The following is a 27025-nucleotide window of genomic DNA, read 5'->3' as shown; positions in this document are numbered from 1 at the left end:
ATGGATCACCTTTCTTTCTAAAGGAAGCGCCCTAAACATGGAAATTTCCACCCTTTTTATGCAAAACCGCATCAAAAACTGAATACAAAGATCAGGCTCAATATAAGAGTATTTTCTGGGACATGACATTGAAGATACTCGTTTGGTATTAAAGAGACTTGTATATTGTTTTCTTTTTAATTAGAAAAATTTCTAATCCTATATGCTGCACATAATAGATCTAGACACATGATTTTCAAACGTCCAAAATAAATGAAAAAGTAATGCAATTTTATTCACAGCTTTGCTGTGTAGGGTAACTTTTTCATGGCAAAGAAAATGCCATTTCCATAATAAATTTCATTGGGCGCTCATGAGTTATTACAGCTCTGAGCTAGGGATAAAACTTGATAAAATACCTTATAGGTACCTGAAAGTGCACCTTCAACAGTTGTCTCGACTTTTCCCTGTTACAATAGGCATTTGAAGGGACATCTGAGCTATTTATTTTCAGTAAGAAGCCAAGCACTTGTGTCAAGTAGCACCACATTCCACAGGTTGTCTCATTTAAAAGCTGTAAGTCTAGCTAGATATTGGCATGCATGATTCAAAGGGACAGAACTCAGTACTTAGCAGGGGAGGGAAAGGCATTTAGAAGATAACAGAAGTCCAATTATGAACTGTGAAAATATAGAAACTCATTGAGGAAAATGGGAGAAGTCTATGCTTAAGGTTACATGCACGTGCTCAAATATCTCACTTAATCAGTCAATAAAAAAAAGAATAACTGCCAGGAAACATTTTAACCTGACAAGGTATTGTAAACAGCATGGTCCTCTTTTGGGATATAGTCTGTTGTTTTCATAGTACAAGCTACAGTCAGTGGAAAAAGTTACGGGATACAATGTTGGGGTGTCTTTGAATTTACTGAATTCCTTCCAAAATGCCTTATGGTGGACTATTTAGTATTCATCACCATGCTTCTGTGGAGCAACGGCTGTTAATCCTCTAAAATATACAGAAAAGGAAAAAACATCAGCTCTACAAACAAGCTTATTTTGTCCTATCTTGTCATTTTTAGCTGAAAGCCCAACAGCTCACCTACAGGGGGAAATGAAATAGCTAAAGCAGGAATTTACTGTCCAGTGTATCTAAGAATCAGTGAAACAAATTCACTTTTCTTCTCTTTTCAAGGTCAGACAAGATGACAAACAGTCTGTATTACACAGTTGTATCATATAGTCAGCGTGCCAGACGATGAACCCATAATTCAACAAGCCCAGACTTAAGGTCCAGCACAAACACAGAGTTAAGTGTGCTTCCCAGTACTTCTGAATATTGCATTCAGTCACTGCTGCTCCCTAGGAAAACAACCAATCCCCCAGCCACACAGACAGAAACCTCCTCCTTTTCCTGCACCTCCAACCTCCCCCTCCAGGGTAACCCAAAAAACCAAAGAAATCAGAAGTATGGCAGGCAAGGGCAAGGCTGAATTTTTGTCTGTGCAATGTGGAGTTACTGAAATGTACTTAACAGCTCAGTCAGATAAATAGCACTGCTCTGGTTTTACACTCCTACAGAAGAAATGAGGGTCTAACTCCCCTTTTGTTGTTTAACTGATTTTAACGAGAGGAATTGGGAGGGGGAGAGAAGGGTTTCCAACTACTTTCTGAAAAGGTACATTTGAAGGGAAAATGCAGTCTTCAAAAAGGAAGAAAATGGAAAGCTTTTCCTCAGTTTCCTTTCATTTCTTATCTTCCTAAAATACATATATACAGTTTGTTCCAGGAAATGTCTGAAATGCCTTCTGGTAGCTTTTACATAAACATGAAAATCTCCTTTTGAGTTCAAAGAATTTCAAATAATGACAGAGGAAAAGTTCTTGGACTGTAACACGGATGTAAACAAAGGTCACAAATCACTCTCAATAATTACAATGCATATCATTACTTTTTGACTTCAGTCTGCTATCACATAACTGAATTAGACATGAGCAAAGCTCTACTGTGCCTCCAGAGTGATCTGTTCCTGTACACTAAAACCAACAGACCCCAGTTACATTTCTCAGCCAGGAGCTAATGTTTCTGGGTACATGTTGCTGTTTCATTTGTCAGTAAAGCCTTATTTACTTGCTTCCTGTTATTAATTATGGGAAACAGGATCTCTTCAAACTGTAGGAGAGGCTCTTTTAACTCCTGTCTGGACTTTTCAAGACAAAATATTGATGAGCCCTTTAATGTTTGTGCAGTGACACAATCTGAGCAAAAAAACCCCCATCGTTACCTCAAACAGCTTAAGGCTCCTTATCACACGTTCACAAAAAAAAATCCTTTAAATCACTCGGGCTCACATCCTTATTGTTAGTCACTGAAGTAAGGTTTCCTTTCATAGTTGGATACTTTCTTCATCTGTCACACTGATTAATTAACAGCTCACAGTATGAGCCCTGAGCTTAAATAGCCTACTGAAACGAGGAGGAGAGATCAACTTTAATATTCCATAAAAAGCTGAAGAGGAAAAATGCTTTCCTTACTATGAAGGGATCTGTCTTCTAATAATAAAAAATTAACTAATTTCTGTTCAGTTACATTACATGAGGAGATGAAAGCACCCAGCTTGTGAAGGAAGATTGCAGGAAAGGATTAGGACAGAAGTTGGAGAAGACTTAAGCATTTTAAATTAAACTGTTGGTTGGTCAGAAATAACCAAGTCTTGAACACCAGCAAAATTATTTTCATCATCATTAAGAAAAGCCAGTTTATCAACTCATAATGAGCAAATCTATAAAAACACAGTACCATTGCCTGTAAAGATCTATGGGGAAAAGGCATGCAATTACATGAAATGGAGAGCTGCTAAAACCTTAAAGCTAAAGCTGGTTTTAGCCAAAGTATTTGTTGTTCTCTCACACACACCTCTTTCCCAAACTGTTACAGTCTGGCAATTATTTCAGGAGTTTGACTTTCAACAACTGCAAGTTCTCCCCCCTTTTTTAAGCCCCTCCACTACTGCTGAGTGGGCAAAAATTACAGATGCAAGAAAAGCTGACAAATGAGTGCAAGGCCCCTCCTCTCCAGTGCCTCGACAGTCAGAGCCCCTGCCAAAACATGCCTGAAAGCTAGTGAGGAGACAAAGACACAAAGATTCCATTTTTTCAGGGAAAGTAGATTTCATGTAGAAACTGCTAGGGAGAAGAATAGCACACTGGCACACATGTAATCTCAAAAGCAGAGCAGGAATGAATGTTTCAAGAAAAAGGGAAATTATATATGCTTATTGAGTAAGCTCAACAAATGCTATTTGAGGCACGGCTCTTTTTAAACTGCTAAGTGCTACAGGGGGTAGGAGAGGAAAAGCTCCCATCAAGTCAGAAAAAACATTTTCAGTCATGGAGAACCTTCAGTTTAACACAATTCAAAGTAAGAGTTCACCGCTGTTGCTCTAAATGATCTGATAATGCTGTAGTACACAACCAAAACAAAGTAAATCCAGCTTTTTAGCTCAAATCTGTTCAACTATGTTTACTACTAAAAGATGCTTCACCCAGGGTGTTGTTAATAAAGATGTAATGAGTTTAAAAGCCTGGCACGTAGGCACATCCAAGTTTTCGAGCTTTTCATAACAAGTTTACTACTTTCATGAGTGGCATTCCTCACTGAGCTGGAACAGGTCTGCCTCTGAGCAGGAGAGCGAGGTGAATGCAGTCAAGCAGAGCAGGAGAAAAAGCAACAATAGGATTTCTTCTTGAAACTAGTCAAAATTGGGGGAAAGTCCAATTTATGGTGAGGAAGATTCGGGACAACTCAAGATTGTCACTAATTTAAAAATAAGAAAGGACATTCACAACAGCATATAAGATTAAATATTATTTAAAATGTGATTCCAGTCCTTCAGGACTCAGTGGCAAAAGAGGCTAGTGTTAAAAATAACACAACCTCCCACCAGATGGGCAGTTTAGGAAGTAGAAGTGTAAATTGGAGTTTTTAGTCATCAGAAAGGTTTTCAAAATGGTCCCAGCTCTGATAATTAGTGCTCATCATCATGTAGCCTTCTTACAAACTCTCCATTTGTAATATACTTTGGCTTATGGGAGGCTGCTTCTACAGAGGCACTCAAATTCAGCCAAAGTCTTCCGAAGTCTTGCAGCAGAACATTAATGCAGTATAAACAGAACATAGAAAATGATATATAATAAACATTCTAGAAATGTGAATAATGCCCTGAATCGACAGGTTTGTGACTGAGGATAAACAACTGCTGAGAGCACTCTAAAAAGCCCCTCAAGGGCCCTTTGCCTTGCAGGAAGAGTCATGGGCAGAGAGCTCAGCTCTCTGCTGGGTTCACCCTCATGTTGCCCTTCCTTCAGCCCATGAGGATGTGGCACATTTCTGAGTCTGAACCCAGGTGCTGCCTCTCTTCCCCTTCTGTCTGCTCGTGAAGACTGCTCTGCCAAAAGACTTAAGAAAGAAAGGGCTGGTAATCCTTTGACTAACTAATGAAGCCCCTTCAGAATATCAACACTGATTGTTACAAAAGGATTGGGGATAGTCCAGAACTATTTATTAAAAAAAACTCAAACCAAAACCCAGCCCTATTCTCCACATTATACCTGAGGTGAAGTACCAGGAACATCAGAAAACTTGAACACTGCCCATTTTAGTTACAAATCCACTTTTTTTTTCATAAAATTTCTTTACATTCCTTTGGTTGATCCCACTATCCTCTCACTTGGTAAGTCTAGGCATATTCTAACACTTCATAGCCAGTTAGTATCTAAATTATTTTGGGGTTTTTTAATGCATTTTACCATCCAACCATCACTCAGCCCCTCCTAAATGCATAGCTGTGTCCATTTAGTCTCCGTTCTCAACCAGACCAAACCACCATTTTCATTTTGTTACTACAGAGAGATCCTAGATGTTGTCTTACTGCAGAGATGAAAAATAAGTCTGCATCTCCAAGTCAGATACACCTACTGCCACTTTCCCCTCACTTCAAATTTTCACAAACTGAATCCCAAACTCTTCTTCTACCCCATCCACCCTGAAAGTAGAACTGCTGTCCTTGTACACATAAATCAAGAATAATATGACTGCCTGATTTCCAGGAATATTCCAAGATAAAAAGAGATTTAGTTCTGAGGTCAGATTCTAGAAATGCTGAGAGAAGAGCTATATGAAAAAAAAAAAAAGGACTGCAGTTAATGACTTAGGTAACAGAAACAGCAGAGAATGAAATAAGATTTACAAACAGCTACAAACATGCTTTATCTTATACAGCTGGTAAACTCATTCTTCAGAGTATCATTACAAAGTAATCTTCACAAAGAAAACTCAGATTATAGAAAGAGCGCAGCAGTGAAAAATATTATCGCTTGATTTCACACATGTTCTGTCACTCACCTAACACTATTCCTATCTAAATACTTTTAAAGATGACTTGAAAAACAAATGTTAACATTATTTCAACCTATAGAAGCTGCTGAAAGTCAACATGAAATCTTGCATCTGTGTCTAATGTCTGTCGCTGCCACAGAGCTCATTTTAATGGCCTCACGTCCAGGCAGTGTGTGGCACTGGGCTTGAAAAGGAAGGAGACTTATGTTTTCCTTGGCACTGGTACAGCATAGGTCCTTAGCATGAAATTTATTAGCATTAATGGGCATTGTGTAATTAAAGCACTGTGCTTTAATGCCCTGAGGGGTGATGGGGCTTTTTCATGTCCTATAAAATAGACAAATAAAAAATGTGAGACTTTTTAAAGCTATTCAAAGAATTCAAATGTGCATGTCCCCCCATTAACCATAATAGAGGAGGCGTAGCTGAACAAGATGGATCCGAAATTCTCAAAATGTCTTCCATGAAACCACAAGATGGTTAATACTAGACACCAGGTTTTTTGAGAACATGCTATGTAATTACAGTATTTTGCAAGGCCACAAGTTCTTCAAAAAGTAACCATTAGACCACTAAAAAGTATAGATTTGAAAAAAAATATTTTTAGATCTAATATACTGTACTCAGTACTAAACCTGTTTAAAAGAGTCCAATTTAATAAAGTGGCTTTGAGAAGCAACTCAGATATTTGTTACTTGAGCCCTGGCATTTTCTTTCCTGAATGCCAAGAATTTAGAAGGCTTTGAGAATCCCATCACCTAACCTACTGCACTTCAGTGACGGGGGAAGCATTTATGTAGTTCCTCATGTGCTTTTGAATACCACAGGCTGAGATTGGAATAATATTCAGAGCTACTAAAAAACTGCAGGAGTGGTGCCGGTTTCGTTAGGATTGATGCATGTTAGCAGTAAAGATCAGACTGTTACCTAGACCTGCATTTCAGTAGTTAAGCAGGATTAATTTTCTGTAAGAGATAAAAACCAACATACACAGGTCTAGTATTTGATTTTTCAGAAACTGATCTTGCCAACACTTATCTGTAGTACTGCAAAATAATCTTGGAGCTCATTTTCTGGCAATTTTTTATTGTATCATATGATCCTACATGAACAGCAAGTCCAAACAGCATGGAAAAAACACCACTGATGTAACTTTTTAGGATGCTTAAACTATTGAAAATATAAGGACTAATGACAGTATTGTGTCACGTCTCAATATTCTGAATAATCTAATTGCACTTAGAGCTGGCTTGAAGTAAAACTTATTTTATCTGAAGAAAAAGTATAGATTCTACAAAACCACTAAGACCTTTACAGTGACACTAGCAATTTTTCCTAGGGGAATGTCAAGATCAATTATTGGCTGATCTATTGGACATATCCTGAGGTATCAAACAAAATTCTTTATTTCTTTACCTTCTAGACAAATCACCACAGAGCAGCAATGAAGAGAGCTGAGGGCAATTTGACCAGCATCATCTGTGTCGGTTCCCCAGAAGTTGATGAAACACGTGATCGGGTCTCCAAGGTACATCCCAGACCCAAGTTGCTGTGCCATTCAATTAGTAAATTATTAAAACAAGATGTTTTCTTCGATTACATTAAGATACTGGCAGCAGGGAGGGCTATTACCTTCCATCGAGGAGCCTGTCTTCCCAAATTATGCTGTTTATTAACACGTCATTAACAATGCGCCACCTCAGCCAAAATGATCAGTGGTCTCAGGTACAAAGTAAAGATCATTACAGAACAACACCACCTGCCTCATTTGAGCAAATCAAGTAAGTACATCTGAATCACTGACTGCACAAAAATATTCAAATGCTAGTTTTCATCCTCAGCTTTGTGCCTTTTTTGCTGAGCCCATAAGCCTTCTTCTGAGGAATAAAGAGAACCTTGAAGAGATAGAGTTAAACAGAGAAGTTCTTGAAACTAAACCATTTTCTTTTCAAAAGAACAGGACCCCAGGTAAATGATGCCTTTTAATACAGCACATGAAAATTTCAATTATGGAAATCATTATTCTAGGCATTATGTGCCATTTTATATTCCCAGCAGGATGTTTTTCATCTCATCAAGAGTTTCCAAGTCTGTTTAGTGCTCCTGTATATGCAAAACACATTTAAGGGCCCCCAAGAAGATCTGTTAATTAAAAAGCCTAGTCAAGTGGTCAGACAGATTGGAACTTGAGGATTATAGGTAAGAGGGATGAAATGAAGGCTTGGAAATTATAATTTCTCTTTCTGTGGTAGCAGCCAAAGCAGCTGTTATAAACTGGGCAAATTAAAGATTTGGCTGACTAAGCCAGCAGTCTGGAAACAAGACATTGCAAAAACATAACAGCAAGTCATTTGCACCCCACTTTTAAAAAGCCAAAAGTGCTGACCATTTCTTTTTTACTCTCTTCCTGTTATTCTGATCTGTCACAAATATCCTCCAGCTGGTACCCTTCCAGCCCTTGTTCACCAGTTCTAGTTTCCCACCCCCATCTTAGGGAGTTAGTAGTAATTCCCAGGACTGTGGACAAGTGCTCCATAGTGGGAGTAGTCAGCAAACAGAAATGGACATGTTTAACAGAAGAGCAGGTGAAATAACAGAGTTGAAGTTCTATTCTTTGTTTTTATACGAACAACTCTCATATGAAAAAAAAGTCTTCTCATACTGAACAATATTGATCATTCCTTGAGAGCTGTTTCATCTGCCCAGTACAGTCAGCATTTAGCTACAGAAAGGTCTCCATTTAGAAAAGCCAGGTTGCCACCACACTTTCCAGATACATTTAATAAATGTCTTGTAATTGACTATTTTCAGGGGAAAAACCCCCTAACAATCCAACCTTTTTTCTTTCTACATTTTCTGGTCTGTTTTCACAAATAGTCTTAAAAGGGCTAAAAATAGTTTTTGCCATGAGCTAATGAGGCTATGCATATTTTTTCCATATCAGAAAGTGGTGAAGGATCTATAAATAAGTTACTTAAAGACCCCAAAAACCATCCCAGAACAACCCTTTTTCTTTTCTCAACAGCAGATATGACTTCCTTTTAGAAGCAGAATAAACATTAGTTGCTTTGTTTAGACAGCTTTTAGGTCAGTGTTGCTAAGCTAGAATTTGTCTCAATTTATATTAACATAAACCTGTGGCTATTTTTGATCTCATTTTATACATCATGAATGAATACCTCCCAATCTATTTCCTCTATGTTTATTTGTATTCAAGACAAACTCATCATTTCAGATGTGTGGTGGATGAATTTTTAAGTGTTGCCATCTCAGTACTACACTAATGATGCTGTTAATAATATTGCTACATTGAAACGTTACATCTGATTTAAAGCACACTCAAGCCCTTTGCAAACAATTATTCATTAAATACATTTGAAAACTGTTTATGAGATTCATACCATAAATCTTTAACAGACACAAAATTGATACAGGCAGGCTGAGCACTCCATTTTTTATCAGCAATTAGTTTTAGGTGGCATGGGGCCTTTGTCTGATGCTTTTACCTGAAACAAATCAATTGCCATTTTGCATTTTCATACAAGTCTAAGAGCATGAGAAAACAGAAGAAGAATTCTAAAGGTTAAACCCCATATTCAGTACAGTCTCTCCCCCGCCCCTCTGTTATAGTGGGTATTTGAGGAGGTTCTTTACATCTCCTCCCACACAGTTTCTCTGCTTCATAAGCAGAAAGCAGCTGCTGGTTCTTTCAAGTCTAGCGGTTAGTTGACATTTACCAGTAGTTTATGGTTTCATTCTACCTTAGCAAGGAAAAGAGCTAGAATATCAGCTTTAAAGAGTGAATACTAAATCTTTCTATTTTAATCTCCTCCCCACCCCAAACTGGAGGTGCCTGCAGCCAAGATTTTTGGTGGGACTTAAGGAAGGGGCAAAAACAATCTGTGAACCAGCACAGAGAATAGGACCAATGGGTCCTGGCTTTACTGTAAAATTCTTTCCCCTGGAAAACACCTCAATGCAACTCTTGACAAGTAGTGCTGATTTAATCTCCCTCTCTATCCCCCTTCCTAAAAAACTGCTGTGTACAATGTTGGTTACTTGACAAACAATATATGACTTGACAAACTTGGCAGCATTATTTAGAAACTGCCATAAAAAGAAAGAAAAATCTTGCATTTATACGTAGGATATGATGGTAGAGATGGGAGTAATGAGAAAGGTCTAGGGTACATCACAGAAAACACTTTTTTCCAGAGGAGGGAGATAAAACCCAGCTGAAACATACAAAGAAAGATGTTATGTCCTGCAAACATTGCCTAGCACACTCATGTGTGGTTACCCCCCCACAGTTTAACTCCCCCCTGCAGGCACAAGCACACAGGCTGTGACACAGTCCTGATGTCTGACTTTGCTCTCAGAAAAATGCACTGATATGGCTTTGTTTAAGGTTTGTCTTTCTGAAATTTGTCCTGAAAATAATGAAAACTATCATTTGTTAAATAAATGAAATTAATATATCAAAATACAGATGAAAAATAGTACTGTCCTGGCCACTGTTTCAACAGTGGACGGCTCTTGCTAAAATAATTTTCAGATTTCCAGGTTTTTGAACTCATAATAAACAAAATTTAGCCAGAGATGGCTCTCTTTTAGGGCAGGTTTATACACAGGGTAATCAGGAAAACAGAGGTGATCTGATAAACAAAATTCCCCCCAAATCAGAAGGTTAAAAATGCCATAACTGTAGTTGTTAACAACCTGCTAAAACCCCCAGTAAACCTAAACTCAGAAGTCACTTACCTGGTAAGACTGCATTCATTTCATGGACTTTTTCAGAGCAGAAATACAGAGTACAAAAACCTTTTATCTGATAATATTTACTAACAAAGAATTTTAAAGAGGTAACATTAACAGGATTGCTGTAGATGCAAAAAGGAACTTGGAACATGCAATTACTGGATGACTCCAAACTTTACCTAACGCGTTTAAAGCCACAAAAGTAAACTATCCCAGACAGCTCAGCACACAGACAAGAAAATGCCATACTGTTTTTTCCAGGTATAGGTCAGGACATTTTAAGACATCTACGATTGAACTGGGTCTCTTCTTCCTAAATCAAGGCTTCCATGACTGAACATTATAGAGGCAGTTATAAAAGCCATACTGGCTCCCAACATCTGCAGGAACTCAGTAGTGCAGCAGTTTGCTGCACACATGTTAAACAGGCAGCACTAAAAACTATAAAAACAGGTCAAAGCAAAATGAAAAAGTACTTGAAATGAAGAATTTCACATCAATAACAGGAAGAAAACATGGAGACAACCTTTTCTGCAGGTCAGCAAGCTAAAAGCAGTAAGGGAAAAAGCAGTTTGCAGCAATCCACACACAATAGGTCTTGAGCATTACTTCTTTTTATTATGTATTGCACCTACAGGGCACTAGATTTTTCTAAACAGCAACCAAAGCATACTTTCAAGTCCATCCAACAAACATCTGAACGAACGACATCGCAGACTGAAATATTTCAAAGAGATCAAACATACACCAATGGTTACCTCTTGTTCCCTTGAATTAAAAGTGAAGAGCAGCTTATCTGGAAAGCAGAAGCTAATTTTAAAATATCTTTTCTAAAGAATAATGGAGAAAAGCACCAATCTTTAGGCAAGGTGGGAAATCAGCTGGAGATGGACTGCAGTGTCTGCTTCTTTTTGCAAAATAGTGATTCAGAAGCACATTCAAAACCACATTTAAGTGGTAAACATTAAAACATGAAGTAATGAAAGCGAGGATCAAGGGAGCATGATCCAAGGATCACCTTTCTTCCCCCACTGATAGAAGCTTTAGAGAAAATCAGATCTATCAGTATTCAAGTACATTAAAAAAACAATCTGGAGTATCTTAGCACACATGCTTTTAGACAGATATTTGACTGATTTCAATTAGCATTTGTACTTCAAAAGAGATGATGTAAGTCAGAGCAGCTAAGATTTTTTTCATGTTTCTGTATGAATGGAAAAGAGATCTAGACACATCAGACTGACACAGACACATCAGACACATCTTCCAAAGAGAGTCACTGTGGCTTTATGAAGAGGGTTTTTTTCCCCCTCAAACTTGTTTACTTCTGTTTGGTTTTGAATTTTTTAAAGAAGCTCTCACATTTTAAACATTAGCTCTAGTTTTCCACAAAAAGTAAAATAAGTACACCTACAAGTGCACAGACAGCAAGGTGTTTCTTTGCAATACTCAGTAGAATCAACACAAGAATTTTCCATGGCTCCAGAGCTCTTCAGCCACAGCATCCTCCTTACACACAGTTGCTTCAATTTCATTACTGAGAGCAAACTATATCCTTATTATACTTTTCTCATTCCTGGACAACATGAACAATGGATCTATGCATTACTGTTAAGACTGATCAGAAAATAATATTCCTTTCTCAGAGTGATAAAAAGATTTTTGCAATTTTATTATTAGACTAAAGGGAAGTATGTCTAAGTTATTTTAATTTTCTTTTGGGAAAAGGAGCTTATCGTAAAAGAAAGAGGAGGAGAAAACTTAGGCAGCATGATCACTTTCCAGACAGATAATCTGATCATCAAGACTTGCACAGAAAATATCAGAAACCCAGGTTTCCAAGCCCTTCTCCAAAGACAACAGAGCTCTGACATTCTGGATGCACACCAAAACACCAGGCCATCAACCCTTCTAGGGCAGCAAGGGGGCTTTTTTTCCTTTTCTCACACAAAAGGCCTTCCCAGAAAAATTTCCATTAAAATATGTATTTCATCAAAACCTCCTGCATTTTCCCCACAGAGGAAAAAAAATAATATTCAGTTTTCAACCAGATGTAGTTACAGTTTTGCATAGAACTGCAATTGCAGGGAAAAACTAACAGAATTAGAAAAACAAAAAAAACTTCTATAAAGTTCTGGTAATACTTTTAATCATATTACAAGCTTAATGCATTACATTAATTTTTTAAATTAACACAGTTGGACTTTTAGATCAAACAGAGAAGGAAAAAAAAGATTTCTATCCAACAAAAGCATGTTATAAAAACACTGCTGCTCAAAACAGGTCAAGTATTTTCTTGTGCCTGTAGACTAACAAATGGGATTTTCCATAAGGTAGTCATTAGGTGTTTTGTCTTTATTTTTGTTACTTTTTAAAATGGTAATATATAATTTCTACCCCTCTATTTAATACACTCTAATCTGTATTCCTGGAAATAGCAATTTTCTCAAGACATTTCTTTTGCCATTAGTTGTGATAGGATTGCTTTCTCTCATGTTTGCATTTTGCAGACCACAAGACTCAGAAGATCACTGTGGAAGAAAGACACTGGGCCAACCTATTCTGTTGATATGACAAAGTCCAGCCCAGTTTGGTGTTCCTTCCACCCTGAAGGAGTCTCACATCAGGTAGTAGAAGCTAACTTATTTCTTTGCTGTTGAATGACTACCCATTTTTTCCCCAGCCTTCCTCATTAGGCAAAATTAACATTTGAATATTCTGGAGAGCCTTTAAATTGCTGCTGTCCAAGGGCCACAATAAGATGTGGGAATTCCCCCCAGTCTGGGGGAAGAAGGGGGCTGGTTCTGCAGACCCCCTCACCTTCCCTTTCTCACAGAGCCGAGTCCATTAGAACTGGCAGGGCATGCAGAGCACAGGAGAGAGGGCTAATTGAGTTTAAAAGCCGTGTAGCTGCAGTCTCATTTAGGAAATGCCTCCAGGCCTGCTCAAGAGTTTAGTAATAAACCTAGACCACAAAGCAAACTGAATGTTCAACTCTACATGCCCAGAAGGGAGAGAAGATCCTTTTCTCCACACTCCTAAGCTCATGTTGTTAGCCCCTCCAATCTTTCTCCCACAAAGTAGGATTCCAGGAATCATCACCATTTTTCTTATCCTGAAGGCAGACCTGCATACTGTTAACAGTTTCTATAATCTTGATTACAAATTTCTATTACAATAAAACATCAGTATCATCACATGAAATCAAGAATCTGTCTTGCTAAATTTTGCTAAAAAAAGTCACTTTCAGCCTAAGCCAATTTGGAAAATAGAAATGGCCACAGAGAGTTTCAGAACAGAAAAAAATTCACATTTGATCTTTTCTGTCACAAGTATAGTTGGTACATGACAGGATTTCTGCCCTAACCAACTGATCACTAAGGCATTTAAATCATCTGTAGAGATGATTTAAAATGGAATAATCCACAACCAGAATATTCACAGTATTTAATGGAGCTATTAAGTATGGAAGGAACCTGGGACCAGCCCCCAACCCAGTCATGAATACATTCAAGAAATTTGAATAGATGCACATTTGACCATAGAAGGACATATTCTGAAATAATACCAAAACTATGGGAACAACCACAACTAAAGGTGTTCTCACATGCTTTGTTTTTACTGACTCCAAGCTTTATTAAGCATTTAGTGTCCTATAAAAACAGCTCCATGAAACAGCAGGAGAAATACGAAAGCTGAACATCCAGAAACTCTTAGATAGATACAAACTGTAATCATGACTAGAGCAAGAACTCACACGATTAAACTGAAGGGTCTAGAGCCCAAGCTCATTCAGGAGAAACTGAGGAAACTGGGGTTATGAAGTCTGGAGGCTCAGGGGAGAATTTATCACTCTCTATAAGTACCTTACAGGAGGCTGCAGCAGAGCATATCTGAGTATCAAGTGTCCTTTTTCCCCAAGTAACGAGTGATAGGATAAGAGAAAATGGCCTCAAGTTGCACCAGGGGCCATTTAGATTTGATATTAGGAAAAAATTCTCCACCAAAAAGCCTGTCAAGCATTGGAAAAGGGTTCCCAGAGAAGTGATGAAGTCACCATCCCTGGAGGTACTTAAAAGACACGCACACATGGTGCTCTGGGACAAGACTTAAGTATAGACCTGGCAGTGGTAGGTTTGCTGTTGGACACAATGATCTCACATGCCTTTTCCAATGTGAATTATTGAATGAATGACAGGTTCAAATCACTGGCTGTTTTACCATGTACGCTGCTTTAGATAATGGCTAATTCCTTCCTTACATGACACTTAAAATGTCATAATTATATTCTCAAATCCAAGTGGTTCTTGCCATCACCTGGGCCATATGAATGCATTTAAAGACTGAAATCCATAATAGAATTTCCTTCCTAATGTATACACACATTCCTACAGCCACAGTGAAATTATTTCTACAGATACAGCATTATCAGAGAGCCAAATTGTATCCTTGCTGTCCAACAATTACAGCACTGCTCCATAGAGCAAAAACAGGAACATCTGGAATTCTGTTCTTGTGAGGGCAGCTGGGACTGCACTGCTACATCAGGAAATGAACTGTGCTCAGGTTATAAAATATACTTGGGGCTGATCACAGAAAACTAACAACCATCCTGGTATTGAAGAAATTACTTGTGTACAAGGTATAAGGGAAAATTTGTCAAAGTGCATAGTGTGTTTTTCTGACACGGAGAAATTGTGCAGATTCACTCTATATTTAAATCCCATTGAGTGTGAATAGTTCCCTTTCATTTCAGAAATTATTTCGTAAGTAGGAAAACAGTGTGATAACTAAGACTGATTTTACCAAACCTGCCACTAAGGAGAGTTATTTCACTAACTCATACTCTGATCTAACTAAAACCAAGTTTGGGTAAATGTTATCTGTCACTTCTCTCAGGTTCTGGTTTGGTTTCATGTTACTCCTCAGAGTTTGTGCCAAAAAGTGCAAGACAAATTATTAGCTTCACTTCAGACAAAATTGAAAAGTACTGATCTCAGTAGCCAGGAATAGTGGCCTACATAAAATCTTTATTTATTAATATTATTGAGTGTAGTGGTTTGAAGTGACTTGGTTTTTGGTTAAGGGAAAAACCAAGCAGGCTGGGCCAGCACTGAACCCACTACACTGAGAAAGAAATAAACAAAGACATTTGCTTTCAGTTGGCCAATCATACCATTTTGTATTTTATTGACTGTTCTGATCAAGATTCCTTCCGAGATCAAAACATTCATAAGATACCTTCTTTGCACATATTGCACATGAATATTTTGGAAGAACCTGAGTTGTTCTCTGAATGCATAGGTTTTGTAGAAAGCCATTTTGATGATCACAGACTTGAAAGACCCTGTTTCTATACACTTGAGACACACTAGATAAAGAAAATGCCCAATAAATTACTTCTGCTAAGATGCAAAGTTGCTAAATTAATACAAAATTAATAAGAATTAATTATTCTTCTTCAATTCTATTTACCTTCAGTATTAAGTAGATCCATGTCTACTCCATATGCTTTGAATATTATGTATTATTTGTTTTTAAGTGAGAAAAGAAAGGCATACCTAACTACCCACATTCAAATTTGAGACTTGTACTATAAAGAGAAACCACTTTGCTGAAACTCCATACCTATGCCTTTAACAACTTTAAATATTTTGTTTTAGTTCATGGAGTATAAATTGGCTTTAAGTTTTGTTAACACTGCATGAATATTTTGACAAGAGTTCATCCACTTAGCCAAAATTAGAAGCAGCTAAGTATTTACATGGTATAGTACCAGACCTACACACAGTGAACCAGTTTAAAAGGGGGAAAAAGCCTCAGTGAGATTTTACAAAGACATTTGATCAGGATAAAGAAATAATGCAACTATTGTAACAGTCTCCTGTTAGAAGTGGTGGAGCACTTTAAACAAGTTTTACTTACACAGCATTTCTTCTCCTCCTTTGAAATATGCTCTGAAAAAAGCTTCACAATTAAGATATTGTATACATTTTGCAAGGTTTTCAAAGATCAGGAACTGTTTCTGGAAAGACTCACTCCAATTTGGCAAATAATTAGAGCAAACATTACACCAAGGTGCATTAAATGTTTGACATCTGTGAGGGTACAGAAACATGTGCTTACACACAGTTAAATTCAATAAGAAAAACTAAGTCAGATATAATTTTAAATGGGGGCATGAAAGAAAAAGGAAAAAAGAGAGCAAGCGAAAGGACAAGAAGTTTAAGTGGTAGAAAACATTACAAAAGCCAAGTGGAAACAAATGAGATATTATAGCCAGGGTTCAGTCACAGGACTATGTGTAACTCTGTTACAGCTGAGCACCAAGAGCTTCTGGTGAAACTAGTGCTGTGTGTGACTTTAGGAAAAGGATAAAGAAGCATATTCAAAAGACAACGAGCACAAAGAAAACACAGTCACGACTATTGACAATGGTGAATTCTGTACCGAATGTGTGAACAGGACATGAGTGAGGCAAAATAGAACCAGCCCCCCTTTGCCTGGGATTTTTGCAGTGACATAAGCCAAGCAATCTAAACAGAAAATGTCTGTGCTAGGAGAAGAAGACATAAAACACCACAAAAACAAACTGCTTTCCTCATGGAAGAATGGTAACTTTGGACAACATTTGGCATTACAAGTTCAAAGGGTTATTTCATCTGCATTTTAAGTACAGACCCAGAGATTTTACAGTATTCCTGTCTCCACACTATTGTTTTGTGTGCCATTAATGGCATTTAAATTATAGACCTGCTGCAGCCATGTAGTCAAAACACCACATCACCCGATGAGACACTGCATTATAATGTCAGTGTGTCTGTGTTTTAGCTGTGCTTTCATATACTCTACTTCTCTTCAATCACCCTCTTTCTCTGCAAAAGGATAGATACAAGAGACAAGTCTATCTTTAGCTCCACAAAAATTTCTTACTCAGGCAGCTGCAACACTTCATTCATCACATATCCAAGTCTCCTGTTTACAGCAATGAAATTTTTAGAAGTACAAATAGTACAGAGGCAGATTAAAAAAAATCATGGAGAATTTAAAAATACAGGATATGGCTAGGGAGTCAGAAATAATATGCTTCAAAGCAAACTAATTTCTAAACTATATCAGGAGGGATTTTCTCATTTCTTTTGGGTTATTTTGAGTATTAGGTATTTTTTGTATTTACTTCCAGTGAAGTATTTCATATTTGCTGAAATACTGTTTCCCAGAAGCAAAATACTGTATGTATTGACCTTTACATACAGTTATTCACAATGACAAATATTGATTAAATAACAACTTATTCTTTGACAGAACCTTAAAAGAAAATATATTGACATTTCTAAACAATTGCATGACTAAATCTGAAACACTTCTTTTTCTAACTTATACTAATAAAAAGCTAAACTGGTCATAGCAAGTTACTGAAGAGCTGGGTACCAAATCCAGAATTTTAGCCAGCATTTAAAACTTTTTTCAATCTCAAAAGCTTCAAGCAAGCTATTTCAAGGTCACAAAACTCCTGAGGGGTGTGTGGGGAGACATCTGCACCTATAAGCTGGCCTGCTGCTTGTAGCCCTCAAATGGGCTATAAGCCCATTGTAGCCATCTACATTAAGATTAAATATTTATATATGGAACAATCTTCAAGATTCCATTATTTCCTACTTTCTGCGTGCGTAATTCATCATTTCAAGCACTCAGATTCTCAAAGTATTCACATTAAGAAAAAAATGCACAATACTAAGTTAGCCAGCTAATTTTATTCTGTATTGGCTTATTTTTAATGTCATATGCAAACCAGCATTGATTTTTGCTCATTAAAGGCATAGTCTCAATTCAGAAAAGATAAATATCAGGAATTCATGAAAACTTTTGTGCATGTTCTAAACTTGCCAAGAACATCTAGGGCGATTGAATATGTTTAACAGGTCAACTAAACTTTTACAATTGTTTCTGCTGAGCAAGGGAAGACAAAGCAGCCTACAACTTTCTTTCAAAATCTTGAAATTATTTTACTTTTTTCTAAATGAGAAAACTTTTAATATCTTAGCAATGTAGCTTCTTTATTTCTTTGTTTCCCCCCTCAATGTGATGTGATTTGTCTCCTCCTACACTCCATTTTCAATATCATCCCAAGTTACAATGATTTGGCATTGGACAGAGGACTATGGAAGCATAACAAAATTCCACCCAGTTTTTCACTCATCATTTTTCAGTCAAACAACAGCAAAAGGCCACCCCACTGTAGGCATTGGAGAAATTCAAGCATATACAGGAAGATCCCAAATGTTTGTGTTTTTTTTCAAGTGTCAATAATCAAAAGGATATATTTGCTATTCCTGACCTTTAGAACAGAAAGCTCAGAATCATTCAGATACAGAGACACTCTGGACATAAGTGAGGTTTGAAGGGACCTCAGTCCCTCACTAGTCCAGTGTGCTACTCAAACCTGAGGAAAACCTGGCCTTACCCTGTGCTGGGTGACTTGTCCAAATGTGAAGTATCAGCAAGACAGAGGACACCAGCTTCCCCTCACATGTCAGTAATAATACAAGGGAAGATTTTATATATTTATGTGATAAAAAATGTACATAGGACCTTATATTAGCCAATGACTGAATTGAAAGAAATATACATTTTAGCTGTAACATTTAAGTATTCTTCGTGACATGCGTTCTCCTTTGTGAAAAGAAACAGCTGTGGTATGTCAGATACTACCCATGGTAACTTCTGCTAAATGCACTCAATTACACAGATCATTAGATAATGGTGTATTAGGTGACTTGGCACGATCACCAAATCTTGATATGGATGATCCTTTGCAGATACTTTCAGTTTTTGAATCTGACCATACTTATCAATGCCCCAATTATATATGATTTCTTTTCAATTCATGTCATTCACTACAACTACCTCAAAGGCTCTTAAGGAGTTGGTGAAGTCAGCCTAGACGAGATTCATTCCAAGTACTGATGGTTTGTTCTGACAATTCACACAGAAAATCCTCCTTGCACAGAGGTAATCATCCTTTCCTAAACTCAGCACAGACATTTCCATTTAACTTCACTGAGAGGAAAGTGAAGTAACATCAGGCCCTTTTCAAACCTGCTTTGAAGACGTACTTTTTAGCCCAGAGGTAGCCCTGGAACAGCTCACTGTTTATATTATGTTTTGAATGTATCAATCCCCCCAAAAGAACCTATTAAAAGATACATAGTTTGAATTCTCAAAAACTGGAGGTCTTCTGCATAGAGCTTGCCTCCTTTAGTTGATTCAGTAAACATGATCTCTGACCTTTAAATAAGGGTTAAAATACCAGATATTCTCTTCAGACATCTTTTCAAAAGATGTGGTATTGCCTGGCAAACATTTCATTCCTACTCAAAATCAGCTGGCTGTAACCTGTGTTTCAGGTATAGAATGAAGGAACTTGGGAAAATTAGAATACCTTTTACTCTGCCCCGTGCTCCAAATTGGGATATCAGGTCCATTTTTAAACTTACTGATATGTCCTATTGATGAGGCAACAGGAAATTCACTGATAATAGGAAGGAGACTGCATTTGAACACAAACCAAAGTGAAAATGAACAGTACCCTCTGCATTCCCTCTTACAAATCACAAGCTCCATGTTAGACTATATGTTTCCAAGCTTTTCAGGGATATTAATGGTTGAATGCATTCCATTTTACACGTTGTTATATGTTTTCATATCTTTTTCCTTTTAAATTGAAGGGAAACACCATTTTATTATAACATTTAGGATGTATCACAAAGAAATGGGTGTATTAAATTTCCAATGCATGTGTTCTTCAATGCTTGTATAGAAAAACACAAAATTAAATATTTAGGTCAGTATATTTTCTAGCAGATATTATTGGTGGCATGCTGATACAAATAAGCCTTTACAAAAAGCAATACAAATACTTTTGTTTTCCTCTAAACTACATAGAAAGTTTTTGCTCTGTGAAGTCCAACAAACAAACAAAAATATTTGACACTGTAAAAATCCTTTTCCACTCTTGACCATCAGAGAAATCTATTATACTGTGTTTCAAAGACCCTCTTTTATTCAGACCATTCAGTCATGTTCCTGGTGACCAACTTGAATTTCCTGATAAAATATTTCTGTGTATTCATGAGTTACAAATTTTTCAGCCATTTCCCTGGTTTCTCCAGATAAACTCTTTCAACCACGTCTTCTAATTCCAACTTGCATACAATGATAGCCTGACTGTCTGGAATGCTTAATTGCTACAGACAAAAATCCAGCTGCACATGTTTAATCATTTCCTTGCAGAGTCAAGGAGTAACCACCTATGTTCAGGGACATGTGATGGGACCGATGGGGACACAAGGAGGTAGAAACTGTTCCTCCTGTCCACACTTTTCACTGCTCACCACCACTCAAATCCACAGGGTTGTAGAGAAACCTGCAGCAGGCCTACCATACCTATGATTTTTAAATACTGTTATAGATTTAATGATATGAAAATCGATTAAATTTGAGTAAAATTTAAGCTACTACAGTAGAAAGAGTTTGCATATCAGTTCAATAATTAATTACTTTTTTAATCAGATTATTAGATATCTTCTGGAGGGAACGTGAATTCGCATAATTCTGTTTTGCTGTTCATCCAGACATCTCTTTTTAAGCTGCAGGTTGGACAAACATTTTCAATCACATACCTGGCAGATGAAACATTATCAGCTTTCATTATTAAGTGCCTATGTTTGAGTTGAAGAAATATGGAGAGAATACCTGAAGAGTAAAGAAACCAAATCCAACTCCAAAAGAAAAAAGACTTTCCAAACCCACAGAAACATCTATACTTGCATTCTGGTCCTGAAAAAATACCTAATATAGGAAAATCTTTCTGATTATAAATTTTCCCAAATATAAGAAAAGCAGGAAACTATGTAAATGTAGTATGATGAAAATGCCAAACCTAAATAGAATCACGAGTGAACATCCATGAAAATTTTAACAAAAAAATTATATGAATAGTGCACTGAATTATCTTCAGTTTATAATTACCAACTAGTCATAAGCCACAGACACATAACCCCTTGCAATGCAATTGCCCAGCTGCCACAGTTCACAACAGAGAGAGCTCCCAAGGCTATTATTTCCCTTTTTCCAGGGCATTTCTGCAACATATTTTTGAGTTTTATCTTCAGAGTCCAGCTGGAAGCACACTTCTGTTGGCAGCCCCAGTTTTCCCCTACAAACTCCTTCCCCCAAGAAGGGAAAATGCAGAATGGTGGTGCAGTGGTGGGAGAAGCAGGAAAGGAAAGGGGGAAAATACAATCAGAAGCAGTAGATGCAGTAGTTCCACAAGACCTGTGTATTAGGCAGCATCTTTTTAGTCATAATAACTCTGCATAAGTTATTACCTCATATAAGCACCTCATCATAAGCTATTACACACCACACCTCTCACAAGAATAGGCATGTTTGCCATGTTTCTGTGCTCTCATTTTACATAAGCAACCTTTGTTCTCCTTGTCTCAAAGTAACAAATGCAAAATCAAATGAAAGTCAGCAAGATTCATACTATAGCACATTTGTACAAGTAGTTTTTCCAAGTATGCCCAAAAGGCATCTAGTGAAGAGTAACGAAATTAATTTCAATTACCTAATCTTCTGAACTATAAACAAAAATCAGCATAAAGTTTTCAGTAATAAAGCAGTCAAACATGAGTAAGGAAGCTCAAAACTCAGTTCACGTCTTTCAAAGTCAATTTACAAGGAAAATACCTTAAGAAATCCCCACCTGAAAAGCAAAGTGCTCCTTTAATTAGGCCAACTCAAGTTGACATACACAGAGAGAAGAAAAGTGCACTTTTTAAGGTTCAGCTTTGCAGATAGGAAAGGCTAAAACTCTCTTACACTGAAGGTAAATTATAGCATCCAAAATAAAGGCTCTAAAAGGAGAAAAACTGTCTTAAAGTTTACAAGTTGCTCCCACCAGTAATTCCCCATATTAATAATCTTTAAACAAGAAATTTCTCTCAGAGCTGTTTTCCAACATTCTATCTCTATAAAAGAACTTATAAGATTCAACAAGCCTTCTGGTTTTGTCTGTCTTGTTGACAGATTAATAAACCCTACAGTTTGCTACATATAAATATTATTTTCGTTTATATTCTCAGGTTTAACTTTCAGTGTAAGATTTAGCAAAAAGTTAATTTGAATTCTAAAACTCCTTTCAGACCCTCAAATTCATTTGCTAACATTTTCAGCTATCAAAGTCATATGCATAAATACTGGGCTCATGCCTTTATATTTCCAGAATTAGCAGTTAAAGCTAAGCTTTTTGATAATGGAAACAGATTTTGGGGCTCTGGTTTACCTGCTGAACCTCTTCCTGGAAAACCATGGAGCTGGAGCAAACACATCCTTGCATGCAGATTTCTTGGCTGTGCAGTGTCACACCTCACCCAGGAGCTGTCATTTCAGCAGAAGGAGCAATATCAACTCAGACCTATGAGGAAAGCACAACACCCAGCAAAGAATACATTAGCTTCCTAGTTAAGGACAAGGGGTGCCAACCCACAGTCATTGCAGACATTTCCTAATTAGAAGGCAAAGGGGAAGAGTCCTGGAAATAGAGCAACCAAAGGTCTGAACCCACAGATCAGCTAAACACCGCAGTTTTCTTCCAAGCATCCATACCCAAAATATCCACTGAGATTTATATCTAGGGGATACATAGAGCTGCCTAAAGAACTGCACACAGAAAAACACTCTCAGAAGCCAGCAGGTTGAACAAAATCCTCCTAAACTATTTGGGGGACTAATAGAGCCACAGGCCCAGAACTGCAGCCTTTAAACTTTTGCTGGCCTTATAACAATATGGCCAGAAATTCTCTCCTGGAATTTGGCCCTGAAAACACTTCTCTGCCAACTGACAAAGGAGCAGGCACTTGTACTGCCTCTCTCTGAAGAAATCACATACCCACCCAGGGCACAGACCTTGGACTTCAAACCTAAACACACCCCCAGCTATAACAAGATACTGTGATTGAGGGGTGCTCACAAATGTCTCCTCAAGAAGCAAAGAGCAATTCAAACACTGACTTGGCAATAGAGAATACACCACACCTGGTAATGGAGACACCGTTTTCCCTCATGTTTAGGATTTGCTCTGATGCCTGCTCAGAGGAGCAGAAAGCAGAGGGGAAGGGAGCTGCACACAGTGTCAGCCTGCTGTGCTGGACATGCTGAAGTGAGGCCAGTGGGGCACCTCTGCAGAGGGGGCTCAGCTCCAGCCTGGCCCAACCAACAGAGAAGGAGTGTGACAGATATCTTTGATATCTTTGTGGCCAGTGGCTTTGGGCTCCTCCATGGTGAGACAAGCATTGAATGGGCTGTTTTAAGCATTCAGATATTTTATTTTGGTACTGCATGCTAATTAAGCACCTGACCCAGCCGTGGAGCACATTTAACAGAAATACAGCAGCTTGATCAGTCTTACAGTAGGCTAATTTTGTTATGATTGTTTTAAATGCCTACTAAAAACTATCTGCATATCTTAAGTGTGATTGAAAAATTAATTTTATTTCTTCTTATACAAGCAAATGGCTCTTAGCATTTTTAGAAAGGTCCCTGGATTCTATAAAAACTGGAAATGCCGCAAAGATACAAATTATGAACAAATTTGTTTGCACATTTGCCATCAGCATTCCTTTTTACAAGATAATTTTAATATTACACCATTTTAATTTTCAGCATGGCAACCATGCATAAGCATCATCTGGGTGTTGAATTCTGGGGGTAGCTGAACTGCTTTATAGGAACTCTTGCTGGGTGGTGTTCTGTGTGTGTGCAAGGCAGTGTGATATCTGCCTTGCTTAGGCTTGACTGCAAGCAAACCAGTTCTATAAAACAGCGGAATTTCTAAATTCACAGAGCTAAAGGTCTGGCAAGTGAAGAACTAAATGACAAATACCACATCAGCTGAACATAAAAGCATTCCATGTAACAGAAGATACCCACACTTTAAGACCAGAGACCAGTTTAACTCCTCAACCATGCAGGATGGCAAAACATTTGTTACATAACAGCAACTTCACATGGCATTTTTACATCCTGCCATCTTTTCACAGGAGAACAGTAGATTAGACTTCTACCGACTCTGAGAGACGGGGAGTGGAGCCAGCAGCAATATTTAGCAGAGTGACTGATTTCTGGCACCATCTAGCTTCTCTGCAACAGGAATCTGGCAGCCTGGTAGGTGCTTTTCAAAGACACAGATTGAATAATTGATACTAGTGCTATCCAAATACTCAAGACAGCACAAGAAAGAATAAGAAATAAAGTAGTTTTGGGGCTTAAGATCTACTTTTTTTTTTTTTCACCTCCAAATACAGATTGTGAGGTAAAAATCCTGGGCAGAATACCAAAGCCAAGAGAATGCAGACTCTGTTCATCATTCAGCTTCTGACTATGCAACTCTGCCAAATATCCATAATATATATAAACGTATTAGACAAAAAGAAGCCATAATGCAAGCAAGACTATTAATTGCTCATTTTCATGAGATATGGTACAATCTGAAAAGAACAGATTTGTTTTGACCAGTGGAACTATTCCTAATTCCACTCAGGAACTGCAAAATTCCAGTGATTATTTGTAACTATAAGACAGTGTATTTATAATCATTCCCTGCACTTAAGGGGTTCTGAATGCTGAAAACTTCAATCCCCCACCACCAGCTCTGCATGGAGAACTGCTGACCATTTGAGAAAAGCAGACATGTTTTGTGCTGAACATCATAATTCATTAACTGATGAGATATACAGCCTTTGGATGCTTGCGCTCTGTAAAATTTTGCAGAAAAACATTTACTTGTCAGCATGAGGACATGTTTACAGACTCACACTTTGGTAAACTAGAAAGGAAGACAAATAAGGTTGGCTTATATCCTCAGTAGAGGAGGAAATGCAGAGAAAAAGGAGGAAAAAGAAAAAAAAAATCTTTTTGGACTATACCAGACCAGCGAGCACAGTCTCTCCAATTCAGAACTTTTCTCCAATTCCCACAGTGTAACTTTCTTTCCATTTGCCTGAAATCACCTGCAATGTCCTTTAGGAGCTAATCCCTACACATTTGGTTTACTTGGCATAGGCCCAATAAAAGCAAGGATTCTCAAATGCATTACAAGCCCAACCCACTTTCTCACTTCGTCTTTTCAACTGCATGTGACCACAGCCACTGAAAATAGAAAATTAGCTACATTTACACACAAGTAACACAGAGGAGCCTCCTAGACAGAAAAAATGGAACATAGTTACATGCTTTTTCCTATAATCCACTTAAAGTAATATTTCTCTCCCTCAGGGTTGTAATGTATTCAAGGCAGTTTCTCAGTAAAGAGGTCTAGAGCTATTCTGCTGTCAATTCATTCATGATCAGCTCTGATTTTGTGGTATCATTGAATAACTGAAGTGTAAATGCAAGACAGGCATAGCTGCCTATGTGTTTTAATGTATTTCAAAGGTTTTTTATTCTAAGAAGAGTCTTATGTTTTCTTCTCCCTAGATATGCTGGGTTTTTAGATTCCACATTTTCCAATACTTTTGGTTATACAAGATTAAGAAGGACCATATATTTTTCATGAGATGGGGACATGGGATGACTGAAGATTAAAAAGTATTTGGTATGGCATGAATAAGAGTATCCAAGTGGAAAGGAATTTTAGATCTAAGAACTCAAAAGATTTAGATCTAAGAACTCAAATGCGCCCAATGAGAACCACAGGCAGAAGTCTGAACCAAAATTTGAAACTACCCTCAAAGTCAGCACCCGTTATTTGAAGACATTTTATACTCATTGAACAGTAACAGATCAAAATGAAAGAGCAAGCAAAGCAAAATGAGATAACGAGAGGAAAGCAGAGAACATGCTCATAGAGGGGAAAGGGAAATTGAGACATCTGTCATTAACATCTGACTTGGATGTCTCTTAATGGGCTTATATTGAGTTCTATGTTACTCAACTGTGATTACTACAAAGAATGAGTTTTTATATCTCAGAATATTCTGGATGGGAAGGGACTCATAAGGATCAGCAAGTCCCACTTGAGTGAACAACCCATAGGGGATTGAACCCACAAGCTTTGGTGTTTGCACCACACTCTCACCATGTCTAGAACTGAAGTCTCTTGGGCTATTGCATTCTGTTCACCTGAGAGACCAACTGCAAGGAATTGAACAGATTTCTGTGACATTCCTACACTCAGATTTCAATCTTCAGTGATGCACAGAAGAAAAGCACTGGGATTATCAAGAAGCAATTCCCCTGAGCGTCAGGGAAGGAGAATTTTTAAATCCCTTGGTCCTTTTGAAATTCTCTGCATGCCATTTCAGAGTAATGTATTGTTTTAAAAAGCCTGGTAGGGAATTCTCTAGAAAGCAAAAAGTTAGATTTCCTGATATGCACATATGCAAACCTCTGACTCCTGCATTCTCATGCACCAAAAGGTTGCAAATTTAGTCAAAAAAAAAAAAACAAACCAAAAAAACCCCCACCACACAAAAAACCCCAAAACAAAACAAAAACAAAACCCATAGCCACCAGAATGTACTACATTTATGTAAATATTTTCAGAAGGCACATTAAGCAGGTAATTCAATACAATCATAAAGAGATGAATGAGATTTTAATCCTGACATTAAAATACCCAAAATAGCTGCTTCAAGATGGAAAAGAATGCAAAGAACAGAGGAGACAGTTAAAGTGCTAAAAGCATTACAGGAACCTTTATATTTTATATTCAGGTGGAGTTTGTCATGAGCAGCCCACTCCCTTTTGGCACTGAATAATTCCCAGCATTTTCATATCACATCTCAGATACACATATCAAAGACAACTTTCTAATCTTGCAAGTGTGC

At 37.6% G+C, this 27025-nt stretch overlaps 1 long non-coding RNA gene across 13 annotated transcripts in view; it reads left to right on the top strand.

The window, feature by feature from the left end:
- Window positions 1–27025, top strand: part of LOC129124010 (uncharacterized) — a 61691-nt gene that overhangs the window by 23293 nt on the left and 11373 nt on the right. For 9 of the 13 annotated variants that reach the window (XR_013183230.1, XR_013183236.1, XR_013183238.1 and 6 more), the window contains exons 2-4: window positions 6799–6903; window positions 12644–12760; window positions 24239–24362. This is a non-coding gene — a long non-coding RNA (uncharacterized LOC129124010). Of the gene's footprint in view, window positions 1–6798; window positions 6904–6931; window positions 7157–12643; window positions 12761–24238; window positions 24363–27025 lie in introns of those variants that run through there. The other 4 variants (XR_013183232.1, XR_013183235.1, XR_013183237.1 and 1 more) reach the window with 3 other exon arrangements.

This window comes from Agelaius phoeniceus, chromosome 8 (genome assembly GCF_051311805.1).
Source record: "Agelaius phoeniceus isolate bAgePho1 chromosome 8, bAgePho1.hap1, whole genome shotgun sequence".
NCBI lineage: Eukaryota > Metazoa > Chordata > Aves > Passeriformes > Icteridae > Agelaius > Agelaius phoeniceus.
The sequence above is the reverse complement of the archived record's forward strand: the minus strand, read 5'-3'. Positions and strand labels throughout refer to the sequence as shown.